Genomic DNA, 15,115 nt, shown 5'->3' with positions numbered 1-15,115 from the left:
TCAGGGAATTTGACAAACATGCATTCCCTCCTCCCCCTCTTTTTTTTTTTTTTTTTTTAAGAGCTTATATTTCATTATGCAATTTTTATCTGAATCAGAGGTACACTAAAACTGTCTTTTTTTATAAAATATCCCATTTTTATTGCTGGATCTGTTAGGCAATGATATCATAAATCTTAAGTATGCTCTAGCAGCATTTATTGCTACTCAAAATTATGTAATAAACCCCAATAATAAAATTCAAGAACTACGTTAATTTCTTTATGCTTTTCAAGAAATTTTAAGAAAGTTACAAGCAATTAGCATAGCTGCTCAAAAAGATTATTAAATCACAAAAAGAAGGATGAAGAGGCTATGTAACAGTGTGCCACCACTTGGCAACAGAGCCACAAGGTGAACTTAGTTGTTTCTCAATGAATTCATGATTAATACATCTATAACTTTGGAGATCCTACAGCAAATGCCCCACAAGAAAAAAAACCCTGCATAATTACAAGACTGGTTGGTTGAGATTTTTGAGATGGAACTAACCTGAATATTCATGACTAGATGCATGAATTCAAACCATTATTTTCTGGCAGAGAATCCAAGTAACTCAGAAATTGCTGCAGCAATTAGAGTGCACAGGCATTATGCTGGAACCAGCAAGTTTCATATATAAGCAGCACTAACGTTGTTGATGTGCGTGTTACCAGTTTGAGCTAGAAGAGAGTGAATCAAAGTACATAAATGAGGTAGAGGCTAATACGAAGAATGGAGATTTCAAGTAGGCTTGAATCAGGCAAATGAAGGCAATGGAGATCTTGAATTTTTCACGAATTTCTCACTCGAGGTCAGCTGAGGCTTTTCTAGGTGGCAGCCCCCAGTTCTTTTACAGCACCTCCCAGTTTTGATGAAGGAGGAAGGGAAGGATGGAAATACAGGTGAATTATGAGACCAAATTAACCTCTTGACAAAGTAGAATCAGACAGAATTTTAAAAGCCTGTATACAGGAGGAAACAACTATCTTTGCAGAATGCAAGCCTAAGTATTAATTTTGACGTAAACTTTCCATATGAGATTTTATACTGCACTTACACATAAAAACAGCTTTGAAATGTGTACCCCACATATATAGCCCTTCTATTTCCAAATAAGACAGCTAACAGCCAGGCTTACTCAAATTCAAAAAAACTCCTTTACATGGTGGTTAATCAGGCATTTGTAAGCCCTTCAGGTAGTTGATAAATTTTAGGGAGACAACGTGGTTTACACCATCTTTTATCCACCCTAGACTGAAAATTTCTGGACATTGTTTAAAATAGCATTAATATATTTATATAGGGCATGTATCTTCATCAAAATCTTAGAAGTGACAGTAAGATAAAAGTTCATCCCATTACACAGTTCCCAAATTCAAGAGCATTCTCTTTTCCGTCTCTCAGAATGCTCTCTACAACTTTAATCTACATATTAAAAACATATAAATTATGGATGAAAGTGTTACTGGAACTCATTTTCCTGTATTAGATGGTTGCTTGTTCTGTATCAGGAAATAGTATGTCAAGAAACCCCCATGAATTCTATTTTAGGACCAACTAATGTCTCTTTTTCTTTTTCCCAGGGGAGGAAAATTATGCAGTCATGTTTCCTACTTCAGGGTAAACCTCAAGGGTCATGCACACCCACATGGTAACAAATTAAACACCATGAGAAAACCACCTTCCTGATTATGCTGTCTCCCTTGTCAGGCAAGTATTGCACAACTGAACACGGCTGCCTAAGCTAACATTATGCAAACTCAAGACTTACCCTCCAGCTGAGGTTCTCATTGTTTCCACCTGAAAGTGGCAAAAAGACACTTCTCTACAGGGTTTCAGATTTACATCTGGGGAGAAGTGTCTCCCCAGCTTCTCCAGTCACTGTAAATCATGCAAACACAGTGTTTAATGGACATTTCAGCAAAGTTACTGTCAGAATCACAAACAATTGTCCACAACAGCCCAGACCTTAACATTTCAGGAATCATGGCCACTCTCACACCTTCTACCAGGCCTATTTCTTAACTAGGACCATTATAGTCTCCAGACGGTTACATAATTCAACCGAAGAATCAACAGAATAAAGGAGAACGCACAAAACAGAAGGATATGCACAAACCATGGCAGAAAGATTCTGTTTGCAATGCAGGAGGACAAGGACTAATCCAAGCCTGATACTTGCTCAATTACTATAATGGCTGTAGAGCCTCACACATCACAATTTGATTGACTGGCAGAACTACTAATGCTCTCCTGTCACAAAGGCTCATTCGTAAAGGCTGCCTTCACTGAAGAGGGCAAGCTGGATGCATTTACATTTTGGGTCTGGTTCCAGTCATCCAGTCCAAGACCCATGGGGACACACATCAGCTCTCTCTCCTACTCTTCCATGCATACAGCTTTGAAAGAATCAGTCCCAAACACTCAAATCCTCTCCTACGGTCCAATCCTAAACATTAGATAAAGACGGAGCTGCAAACCAAAGTATCCAAAGGTCACAATAGTTTTGCATGGCTGTGATGTTTTACAAAAGTAAACAAGCATTATTAAAACCAAAAGAAAAAACCAAAATCATGCTTGTGTGCATTCTGCACTTACTGAATTCAAGTCCCAGTGTAAAACATGAAAGGCCCAAGTTCTACACATGCCCATGCTTCCAGATTAAACTGAACAATATCCATCCGCATAGACTAAGGTCTTTAGGCAAGGATTATTGTAGCTGAAAAGCATCTGAAGATTAACAGCAAAAAACCCCAATGTATCTACATCTGTCTTATTACTGGTTGTCTACAAACAACTCCACTATCATACTGTCTTTATTACTGTTTTTTACTCTGATCCCTATCCAAATGACCCCTCTTCTACGGGCAAAATGCCATCCACCTTTCAGTACTACAACTACCAATAGCTAGAAAATTAAAAACACAGTACACCTGCTTATGTTTACCTAGTAGGAACCAGAGACCTTTCCTCACTGTGTTCTAAAAGTCACACCTAGGCAGCGTTGGGCTTATAATCCCAGAAACAGAAATTTAAGTTAAAATAATGAAAATCAAGTATACATAGTTATGTCAAATGAGTTGGAGTCAGACAAGGATCCTAAATAATCCACACAGCACTGTTAAAGTACTTTCATTCCTGACTCAAGTTGTAAAATTAACTCCTTCGAGAAACCCTACTGCCACTACTTTATTGCTGAAATACGCACGTACAGTTCTTTCAAGTTCATTGAAAGGCTACTGGCATGAGAAATTGCAGAACAGTGACATGCACACAGTATTCAAAGCCAGAATTCTAAACCCAGCTTTCACAGCTATTTCCCAAACAGCATGCAGTCGGATACATGCCAGTAGTTTCTGCCCATGTGAAGTCCAAGTGATCTCAACAAAACCTTAGAATTTGAGAAGCAGCTCTCCAAGGAGATGGGCAAAACTACTGTGTGAAATGAAAACAATAATCACTTGCATTAGAACTGGCTTGTGGTATTTGTTTTTACAACAGCATTATTTTATATGAAGAAACATCTACTCTTTATGTCTTTGTTTCCATATTTTGTAACTAGATCATGCTTTCTCAGGAGCACAATACAATTCAAACTCGCCCTTGACAGCTATTCCCACATTGTGCCTGCCACATTGCTGAGCCTACACAACTAACTGTGCAGTCATGCTGTGAGCTGGGTAACAGACTAGGCTAGGTAATTTGTAAACAATCCCCCCCCCCCCATCTGAAACTGCAATCAGGTGCTCAACGGAAGTTCCTGCTCTTAAGGGATTTCAAAACAATCTAACACATCCACAGAAATAAATACATATTGGGCCATAAGCAACTCCCACTTCATTGGAATTGTTCAGTAGCAAAACATCCAATGAACCCTATGAAATCCAACAAAAATGTTTTCTATAGGGCCACATTTATGTAAATGAATGACATTTACTATCCCATTTTTAATATTAAAATGTTGCCTTTCTATGCATATCCTGACACCCATATATACCATCATGTCTCTGCTCGAAATCCCACTTAAGATATATGCAATCTATATAGATCATTCGACTTCAGCTACTTCAAAGACAGAAATTAGTAGCTTCAGATTTAATCATATTTTTTTTCAGCCCAAAAGAGAAGTCTGGCAATTCTAATGCTCAAATATTAAGCCCAATGCTTATTTAGTCAACTGCCCTGATTTTATAAGGAAGAGAACCTGTAGCATTCTCTTTTGTATACAAAGAGATTCTGTAGCTGCCAGAGTAAGAACCATTTGGGGTTTTATAAGTAAATGTCAAAACTTTATCTAAAAGGGCAAAAATTGCCAAACTCAGTCAAACTAGTGGTTAAACTCCAAATACCCTGATTAACTATGGCTAGTGAGCAATTTTAAGAACAGTGTAACACACACACATTCATCTGCAGTGATTTGTTGATTTATTCTTTACACCATGAAAAAAGTTACATCCATTTTGACATCCCTTGTATAACTGCTATACAATGTTTAACCTTACTTTATGCTGTGCTAAGCTCTTCACTGTAACAATATCTCATAGCATAAGTCCCATGGGCTTATACAGAATGTGACTTCTTAAAAACAGGGTGTTTTAAATACATTATGTGTAAAAAAATCCTCGAGAAATCCTCTGTTTAATGTAATCCAGATTTTTAGAACTGTTTCTGACTTTCAATTTCTTTTTCTCATCTGTCTTCTCTAAACTAAACCAACCTTAACTTTCTCTCTTGCCTCATACTTGCCCACTATTTTCTTTCCTATTAATACCAGACCTTACTATAGAATTTCAAACATCAGCTAAAAATGAACAGGAAATACTTTAAATTCCACACACCCACCCCTTAATTTCATGAACTTCTATGAACATCACTAAAAATCAGGTTTTTTTAATGAAGATGTTTAATGACACAAAATTGCAATATATCTCACTGGCTTAAATTATTCTCGTTTATGAGTCTGCTATCAGCCTTATCCTTGGTATTTCTTTGTCATCCTCAAGTTCCTTGCACTCCTCCAAGTCTCAAGCAACCTACACAAAACTGTTTAAATTTAATTTGTTTCAGTTTTCTAGATCTTTCATAACGTAGGAATAAATTAATGGTAACAAAATCCAAACAGCCCATGAAGCAGTCACTGTACTGTATCTCCTTGTTGCAGATTTGTTCTGTGGCAGATACTAGTGTCTCCATCAGCTATTCCCTAACATTTTTCACAGGAAACTAAACTAATCTAATCCAACAAGTCTTAAAAAGATATACACTCACTCTTCTTTGGGGGGAAGAGAGGGAAGGAAGATTTTTTGGATTTATCCTCCAAAGATCAAACTGCATGTCAACATGCATCTTCACCTTCACTTTACAAGGCAGTTCAGATTTTATATGTTTATGAGGCACAGTGCCAACACAAGAAATACACCTCTAAGAACATTTACCAAAAAAAAAAAAAAAAACAACCACCCAGAAGTGTGTCACCAGCTAACATGACACAATATTTGGAAAAAAAAAAAAGTTAACAGACATGACTCAAAATAAGAAATCAAAATGCCAGATCTGAATATGCTGCTAAAAATATAAATTATTCCAATGTTGACTGCATCCCTTTCAGAACTAGCTAAAGCATAGGTCATACCTGCAGGGAATACTATTCTAGAACATGTAATAAATGATTATTCCAATTTAAGGCAACAGCAATACTCAGCTTCAATTTTGACAGATAAATGAATTTTAAAAGCATATAAAGCCAGAAAGCTTTTTGCTCTCTCCATTGTGTAACAGTATATTTTCAGTTAACAAATTACCTGGTTTACCAGAAGGGTGAAGCTGATAAGTCATATTCATTAAGAAAATTAGAAAAAAAATTACTTGGCTTTTCAGTAATTATTTCTATTATTTTTATCACTCCAAGGCAAAACATTACTTAATCTGACACCTTTTCAGTTACCGTGATAAATCCTACACAGCATAGCTGAAAAACATACTTTAAGAACAAAAAGTCAAGGTAACCAACTTCTACAGTTTTCTTACTGCACAGACATTAATACAGTCTTTCAAAATACCAGTATTACTGAATACCTTCTCCTCACTGCAAGAGCTTTAAGATGACATCTGCTAAGTCATCCACTCTTTGGTGACTATTGCCAGTTTCAGACTTCAGATTTTTTTATTATATGAGACTGCCTCTATTTCACACCTGTTTAAACTAAAAGAGAGAATGTCTAAATAATAAAGCAGAAGAAACACAATTTAGTCAATATTCATATAATAGTGAACACTTCCTCAAGCTTTAAATTATTAACTATTATTTATCAGCTTTCAAAATCATAACTGTCAAGCACTTATCCCAAAAAAATCCATTTTGGGATGTAACTTTGCTAATATTAAACATCTGCAAAGTGCCATTTAATTAGTTGATGTTAGGCCTATGTAATTATTTACCATTCATATTCATCATTATGTGTGAATACAGCAATTTAAAGAAATAAGATCTAGTTCTCAGTCTTCTACATTACTTCTAAAAACATTAAAATACTGTTAAAGTTGTGAATAAAGAAAACAGATCTAATTTAAGCACACAGATAGGGCTAGACACTGCTTTGGCAATTATTTATACCAAAAATCAACAGGAAATTCAACTAACAGCTGAAGGGAAGTCAATAACACACATTGAGCAGAGTCAGGAAGGAACCTTTCAAACTTCATTAAATTTCTATCCTGTCCTAACCAAACTACTTTCCATGCTTGAACTTCCTTCCAAAAACGAAGCTTTGTAGATGAACACTTAGAATGAATAAGTGAGGCAGAGTTAGAGAATGGAAAAATATAAAGCAGATACTGTATTTCTGTCTCTGTTTCTGTTCATAACTAAAAGCATATCCGGTAGCATACAGTACTGATACAGACGAAATAATTGCAGAAAAGAGCACACAAGTTCCCTCCCGGGTCTGAAATACCTCAGCAGGAATTAAACCACGACTTAACATGTCCTAACAATTGAATAAATCAGAAAAATATCGTAACCTCAGGCAACATTAAGTCCCCAATTTGCCAATTAGTGTCTTTCTGTCTGGGAAAAGGCAGTAGAACCTTTTTCTTTGTCAAGTTTCCTCTAAAACCACCTATCTTCTATTATACAGAGGTATGGGAGCGTCTTTCATTAGTGCAAACACAAGCACGATGCTTCCTCAAAGTATTACATTCCAAGCTTATTAGATGGACAGTCTTAGGACCATATACTGGAACAACAGGGCAAGACAGAGCAACATGGTATACAGCATTTTCACCACATCAACCCTTCAGCTTGCATCAACTTTTTTTTTTTTTTTTTTTTTAACAGCTCAAAGGAGAATTCTCAGAGAAATATGAAGACAATGACATAGCTGTGCACGTGTTGTGGGCAACTTCCTTCAGTCACACAGAACAGCATGAGAAGAAAACAATACAGGGCTCATTATTAAATCTGTTGAATATGATCATTCTGTGTTGATCTGGAGTTTCTTAACGCTAAACACAATACATATATATGCACTACATAAGATACGATGTAGTGTATTACATAAAACAGCATTTAAAACATCCAGCTTGTCTAACATTTATTGTCCCTTGATGTAAGTATCTATATGCCTCAGAACACAACTGGTCTATTTGTCCAAGAAACAGACCACAGGTGTCCCTGCTGGTCTCTGGACAAAATCTGGGCAAGTTACTGTATCATCTTTGACTAACAAGGCAGGAATCATGGGAAAAAATGGATATTCTGGGTCAAGGAGTTCAAATCCCAAGGTACTGTGGAAAACTACGTTATATCCCCTCCCCCTTCCCTTACATAAGCTAACCAGCTCCATCTTAAAGACAGTCTTATTCCACTACTCCTAGGGGAAGGGTGTTGCAGACTTCTATGCCTCCGTTGCTTAGGAACCATCTTTTCTAATTTCCAGATCAGGTTTATTCTTGGATAGTTTATATCCATTTGTTCTTATGCCTCAAGCTTAAGCTCTTTCTACCCACCTGTGTTGTTTCACTCATTTTTATGAAGAGCAATCTCTTTCACGTGTTGTTTTCCCATATCAAACAAAGCACTCTGAGTCCCTCTTACAGAGAAAATTCTCCATTCCCTTCGTCATTCTAAGAATCAGTTGCTGTACCTCTTCCAGTCCAAATACATTCCTTTTTTCTTGATGGTGGGTGATAGCAACTAGACACGGTATTTCAGATAAGCTTTCACCAGCACCAGGAAAAGTCAATACCACTTTTCTTCTTTAAAGAAAAATATTAGTAGGGCAACAGCAGTATTCCTGTTATCCTACCACTTTTCACAGTTGCTAACTTTGATTTTTTGTTATACGATCATCTTCACTTTTTTAATGCTATTAAACATGACTCCTTTTCCTGCTGGTCATGTCCTAAGGTCTCAACTTCGTTCTGTGCAAAACCATCTTTTATACTGATGATACTTGATACCCGATGAGAAAACATGAGATTGGCGTAAGAAATAGGAATGCATCAATGTTTTTAATGAAAATACTAAATATTGAAACTGACTCTTGACAAATACTACTACTAACATACTTCCAACACATCATCTTCTGATCATCCAGTTCTATCCATACTTGACATATCCTGTCACCACTTCAAATCAATTTTCACAGAAATACCACTCTAGTTTTTACATGGAATCATATTACACATTATATGACCCCTAAATTAAAAGAAGTCAGCTCTGACCATGTATCCTCTCCAAGAAGTCAGGTATCTTAAAAAAAAAAAAAAAAGCCATTATATTTCTGTGATAGCATCTTCCTTTGTCAAGAGCTGCATCACTTCATACCCCATTTTCATCTTACCTCCATACAGGATAGCTTCTCATTCTAAATCAACACAAATACCTGAATATTAAGGTCACAGTAGTGATGCAATAACTATCTCGGACCACCTTTTCTTCTAAACATAGTGGCTACTTTTGCTGCTCACTAGCCATCCAAAGCCCTTCTGCCTTAACATTTAATAACAATTCTTGCCTCTAATTACACGGACCACTTCGAAATTTCAGAGTAAATATTACATAGTCCCACTGATCTGCACCCTCAAAGTTCAACTTTATCTTCATGGAAATAATTTTTATATTCTCACTTCAGCAAGACCTATTTGCCACTGTGCATGTGTTCAAAACTGTCTTCACTGAAAATCAAGGCAAACTTTTCATGTAGTCTTTCACCTGTAACTGAATTATTCTAGTCTTATTTCATTGTCTCCACGCTTCCTGACAAGACAGGTGATCAGGTTTTTTTAAGGTTTTCTGTTTTCTCCTGATGTTACTCTGCTATTAACTTTGTTAGATCTTGCATCTCCACTTTGTTGTATATGAAAAAAACAACATCAAAGTTTGGTTAGATCACAATTTTTTTATACAGTTGCCAGAATTACCTGCATTTATTGCTGTATCAAAAGTTCAGCCACAACAGAAGTAGCTGAAAGCACCTCTTCAAGTAAGTGCTGAACATTGCTGTAAAACTGGAATTGCAAGAACATTTGGATGCTAAACTAAGTTATAGCCTTTGCAAGTTGAATGTTCACTTCTATCATTACAATAATTAACAGATTTTCATGACACTCAGAGAGGTCTGGGTCTTTTTTTGCTTCAGTTGAGCCTTTCTTTCTTTGTTTCTTGCCCTAAATGATATGTATCTAAAACATGAATAAAAAGATTAACGCCACGAGGTCTCCCCAGAGCAAGAAAAAGAGAAAGCAAGTTAGGGCTCCTTCATTTCAGCTTTACCTCAGACGTTACAACCAAATTAAAAAACCTGTATTGTATTTTGGTTTGATAACACACTGCACACACACTGTAACACTTGAAGGAAAAAAAGTCTGCAGAAACAAGGTTCAAATTTAGGATTACTATAGCAACAGAGAGGAGGGAGGGGGAAATTACCAGATTACTCCCTCAGATCATCAAATCCTTGAAAAAATAAATTCAGATTTCAGTTTCAGTCAAACGAACTGAATTCATCCTAGTAATTAATGATTAGCACATCAAATTACAGATTAAATTAAACAAGCAAGAAGTGTAATACAAGTAGTAAAATAGCAAATACAAAATTTCAGACTGAATGACCTCACCTTTCCCTTCTACAATTAAATGTTTGGTATCACAACAGGTCTTCAAACCAATAACAAATAAGAGTATTATTTCAGAAGGTGTCTAGTCCTGATTAAAGGTCTGCAAAGAAAAAAAGAGGCATTTGAAATGTGCCTCATTCTTAATTGACTCCAGTAACTACACTACTGCAAATGTGCAATAATGTGCCCCCATTTGACATGGAAGTGTAATGAATTTCTGAAAATATAGTTAATATAGAACTAACATACGTGAACACAGTAATGACAATGCCCTGAAAACCAGGGAATGTAGAAATAAGCTTAAGCTCTTTAAAAAGGTGACATGACAGAAAACAAACCCAGGATATCCTAAGTAACTAATTACCTTACCTACATGTCCTTCCATTATGCAATCTTTGACATTCTTTGTATTTTGGGGTTGTTTTAATAAATGCTTAAAAATAATTAGCATAATGGACACTATTCCAGTGTCATATCATACTTATGTTAATGCCTGAAAAAAAAGGCAGGAAAAATAGTAGTCTCAGCCTTTCTCAGAGACCAGCTACTTCACATTAGATAGGACCCCAAATCCATTAAATATACAACAGAAGCAACGAATGCAGCTACAAAGGTTTATTTTTGACATTGTGAGCTTTGCTTGAAGCATGGAGGGTTGTCTCCCCACTTTAGTGGTGAAGTATTGACCCATAAAGACTCTAAGCCTCAGGCAACTTTTCCACCAGCCAGAATGTTCAATTAATAAGGCTGCCCTCATAATTCGCAAGACTGCTTAAGTCCAGCTTTTCTGGCTGACATTCAGCTTTTAACCATGCTTCCCAGACTTCTGTTCACCATTTCTAGATTTTGTTGACCAGCTGCCAAAATGCTTTTTATTTTCTGGTGGCTGGGCAGACCAGAGGACAGTTTGAGAGACTACCTTCTTCCAATTTGTGCAGCAAACTGTTCACTGTGTTCTCTGCTCTTGGCTCCTCCCCAGGTTGCTGCAGTGAGGGAAAACCGGAGGATACTGTAAGGGCTATCATTCCACAACTGTGAAGCAAGGGTATAAGTCATCTTAACTGAGGTTTGTTTCCTTGTACTTACACCAACATCTCCATTAACAGGCTGGAACAGAGTCAAAGAAAGTGTCCTAGATCAACAATAAAGACTATGGCAGATCCAGAAGTGGACGTCCCACCTGTCAAATTCCTTACCCTATGTTGCAATCACAAACATCCTCTCCTTCCAGGAGAGAGACAAAAAAACTCAGTATAAGACGATCCACATAACTCAGCAGCATCAAGATTAGTGCAGGTTCTAAAGCAGATTGAAAGGAAAGTGGGAAGAAGACACAGCCAGACGTTCAGTCACAAGTAGCAGCAAAGAGAAAAGGATGGTCCTCTCTGAATCCAAGGCACAGAAATCAACCACCTTTCCTTGACATGTAGAAGGCAAAATAGCTTTCCCTTAGATTAAGCATATATATGTTATTTCCCTCTTCATCCAAACTATGTAGGATTCATTTGCTTTGGGAAAGCTCTAAAGAATTTACTAACTTTCTACCCAAATGCCCATACAAGCAAACAGGAAAAAAAGATTAATTTCATTTGTATAGCTGAGATCTAAGCAAACACCTAAAATCATTCTTAGTTTAATTTTTTCTGCCTATTAATAGATTCAAGAATAATTTAATACTGTACCACAAAAGTTCTACACAACCAAATAAATTTTTACGGTATACTTCTGGCCACCAACACTTCATGAAAAATAATTTACAAGAACAAACGCTACTTCCCTGACATCTTCATCCTTAATTCACTCAAAAGATATAAAATTGTTCTGAAATACTTCCAAGCTATCACTTATAACCACAACTACCAGAATACCTTCAAAAACTTACCATCTAGTAAGTTTTACTTCAAGTCTAAGGGGACACATACACACACACACGACAACACACCCCACACCTTGCTATATACAAATTTAAACTTACAAACGATAGCCACAGCAAGGAAAGGAAGTTTACTTTGGAATCAAAATACAATCTTGTGCTTTACACTGAACCTGTTATTCATATCATATGGAAACTTGAAGTGACATGAAAAAACAAAGCAGCAGTTTAGTTGTGTACAACTTTACCTAAAAATCATGAAGAACTTCTCAGTAACTGAAAGCACCTAGAGGAAGATGCCAGAACTAGCTAAACATGATTTCCTATCAACTGAAGTTTCCCATGCTTCCCTATTTTTCCTTTTTTTATCCCAAGTCCTCACGTTTTCCCCTATATCCTCCACGAGTCCATCCTCGCTCCTCCCTGCAACTGAGCACTGGCCCACCTAGGCTGGCCACGCAAGTGGCAAAATACACAACTGGTTTGGAGCTATCCATACACTGACTGGCAGGCACATATGTAATAGCTACACAGCCAGATGCTCCTGCTTCTCGAAACAAATCAGAAGCCATGTCCCTCCCTTAATAGGGGCACATGTTTGGCTATCAGACTATCCCACTGCTGGCAGAAACTTTCTTTAGACTATCCCACTGCTGGCAGAAACTTTCTTTAGACTATCCCACTGCTGGCAGAAACTTTCTTTAGACTATCCCACTGCTGGCAGAAACTTTCTTTAGACTATCCCACTGCTGGCAGAAACTTTCTTTAGACTATCCCACTGCTGGCAGAAACTTTCTTTAGACTATCCCACTGCTGGCAGAAACTTTCTTTAGACTATCCCACTGCTGGCAGAAACTTTCTATGTTTGAAGTCACCATTTTCCTGTTAAATTCAGCAGAATGTAGCTAACGGGTTCAGAAGTTGAAGCAAAAAATAAAGTAAGTCCCTTTAACTTTGGAATACTTTAAGCTGTGTTGATTCAGATTTACTATGCAAAGCTTTGTTAGACAAGATTTTTTGAAGGAAAAAAAACCCACAAGTGCACTGCGTCGCTCAGTTAATGCACAACAGCAGCAATGTCGTCTGCCGAGTTTTAGATGGAACGGATGTTTCATGTACATATACTTTATAGATTTTCAGCAGTATTTTGTAGTGACAATACAGAGAGAAATTATTTGATCTGTTAAAAAAAGACTAAATGCAAAGTATGCCTTATCCTTCACATCCATAGTCACAATGCAGGAACAGTAACTTTATGATCAGTACTATATAACAAAACAAACAAACAAAATAAACAAACCACAAACCAACCACCCCAAACCAACAAAAAAATCAACTAACCAAAAAACCCACAGAAGACAACCTTCATTGGTCAAGGTTCTCCCAAACACTTGCTGGTTTACTCTGACATCAGTTATAATAAAGCTGAAATAGCATATCAGACCTCTCAAGATTCAAGATCTAAAACAAGAGAGAGATAAAAAGTATAAAAAGCACCACAACAGGAATCTGAGATTTGTACAGACAAAATGAAAACAAACCCATAATACATCAAACTAGGTTTCTATGGCTGTGAGTCAAATTAGGTTTTAGTCCAAAGCTGATTTTACATATTTACTAATTCCAGCCAAAAACCTAGATGATCTTAGGTAATTTGATTTCCCTCTAATCTTCAGTGTATAAGTGTACAACATTTATCTACTAATTTGATGAGAAAGTATCAAAGATACCATAAAAAGTTACTGATTAACTGCATTTACTGCTCACTGCTTCCATGACCCCTTTCCAGCAATTCAATTAAGTATATGGAAGAAAATCCCAGAACTCCAGAACATTTTACTCCCTATCTTTTCAGATTTCATGAGTCAAGATCTGAAAAACATACATAAAATATATTGCAAACATCAATAATTTTAAAAGACAAACCAAATACATCAGTCAATTACAAATGCAAAGGAATACTTGCTTCGCCTGAAGAGCATGGAAACTCCCAAATCTCAGTTTTAAAGAGCAGCTCCTAATATCCCAGTTTTAAAACCGAACTAAAATGCAGTTTCATGTCTGTTGATGTTTAATAAATCTGTGGGGAAAAACACTTTTGATGTCCCGCTTGCTAATGGACCTGATCTAAAGTTGAAAGGTTGAGCTTTCACTGAGTAGTTTGATCCAACAGAGCAGGCAGAGATCATTCCTCAAAATGCAATAAAATAAGCAAGGTCAAAAGGAAGAAGCTAGGAAGGTGCCAAAGAAGTTATTACTCCTGTTTGGCTACACCTTCAAGGACATTTTCAGTTTCTTCTTAATGGTCAGATTCAATCCAGCAAAGCCAGCAAGCATACATGCTGGTCAGCCAGCTTGACTGGCAGTAGTTATTCAAATCCATCTCTACACTGAAACTTCATTTGCCCTGAAATGAACAACGGTTAGGCTTTAAAATTCCCCAAACTAAGCAGCAATACTTAAACTTTATTCAAGACCAGGATCATCGGTCAGAATGTTAAAACCATAGCCCTCATCACAAATGACATCTCATCTTATAGCTGATTTGAAAAGCAGTAGTTCTAAAACGGGTGTTTCTTGCAGTCTCTGCCCTTGCAACTCCTGCAACTACTAACCACTAAAATTTCTGAACTGACAAAACCACAGTAAACAACATCCTGTGATTGGCAAGGAAAGAAAACGATTATTTGCTTCAATTTGACTAAAGATTACCAAGATTATTCTCAACAAACAACAGACACTTACTAAGATGGTAACAGATGTTATCATAAAGTTATGTTGAACACTGCTTGAAATTACTACAGAACCTTTTTATTGTACATGCAATACTTTAAAGTGATAGGAAAAGTAACCACGGAAAAAGGTAATTTTAAAGTAAAAAATCATCATAGATAAAGATATATAACCAGTACTCTTGAAGGAGCATTACCTCTAACGAAAAGCAGCTTTCCTCAGGAAATAAACTGGTTTACATGATTCACACTTTACACCTTTCTTTACTGACAGGTTTGTACAGGTACTGTTATCAGCCCTACCAAAAAGGGGTATTTTTGAAGAGAAATGCTGAGTAAGTGGCAAGACTAGGTAATGTTTTCCTATTCC

At 36.7% G+C, this 15,115-nt stretch overlaps 1 protein-coding gene across 13 annotated transcripts in view; it reads right to left on the bottom strand.

Annotated features, from left to right (window-relative positions):
* The window catches only part of ADD1 (adducin 1), a 66,600-nt gene that overhangs the window by 48,141 nt on the left and 3,344 nt on the right, over window positions 1–15,115 (bottom strand). The window contains exon 1 of one of the 13 annotated variants that reach the window (XM_055720565.1): window positions 13,355–13,474. The exons of 11 other annotated variants lie outside the window; for them this stretch is intronic. The gene's annotated coding sequence lies outside the window, so the exon portion shown is untranslated. Of the gene's footprint in view, window positions 1–10,140; window positions 10,164–13,354; window positions 13,475–15,115 lie in introns of those variants that run through there. One more of the 13 variants, XM_055720560.1, reaches the window with a different exon arrangement.

Source organism: Falco cherrug, chromosome 1 (genome assembly GCF_023634085.1).
Source record: "Falco cherrug isolate bFalChe1 chromosome 1, bFalChe1.pri, whole genome shotgun sequence".
Lineage (NCBI taxonomy): Eukaryota > Metazoa > Chordata > Aves > Falconiformes > Falconidae > Falco > Falco cherrug.
The sequence above is the reverse complement of the archived record's forward strand: the minus strand, read 5'-3'. Positions and strand labels throughout refer to the sequence as shown.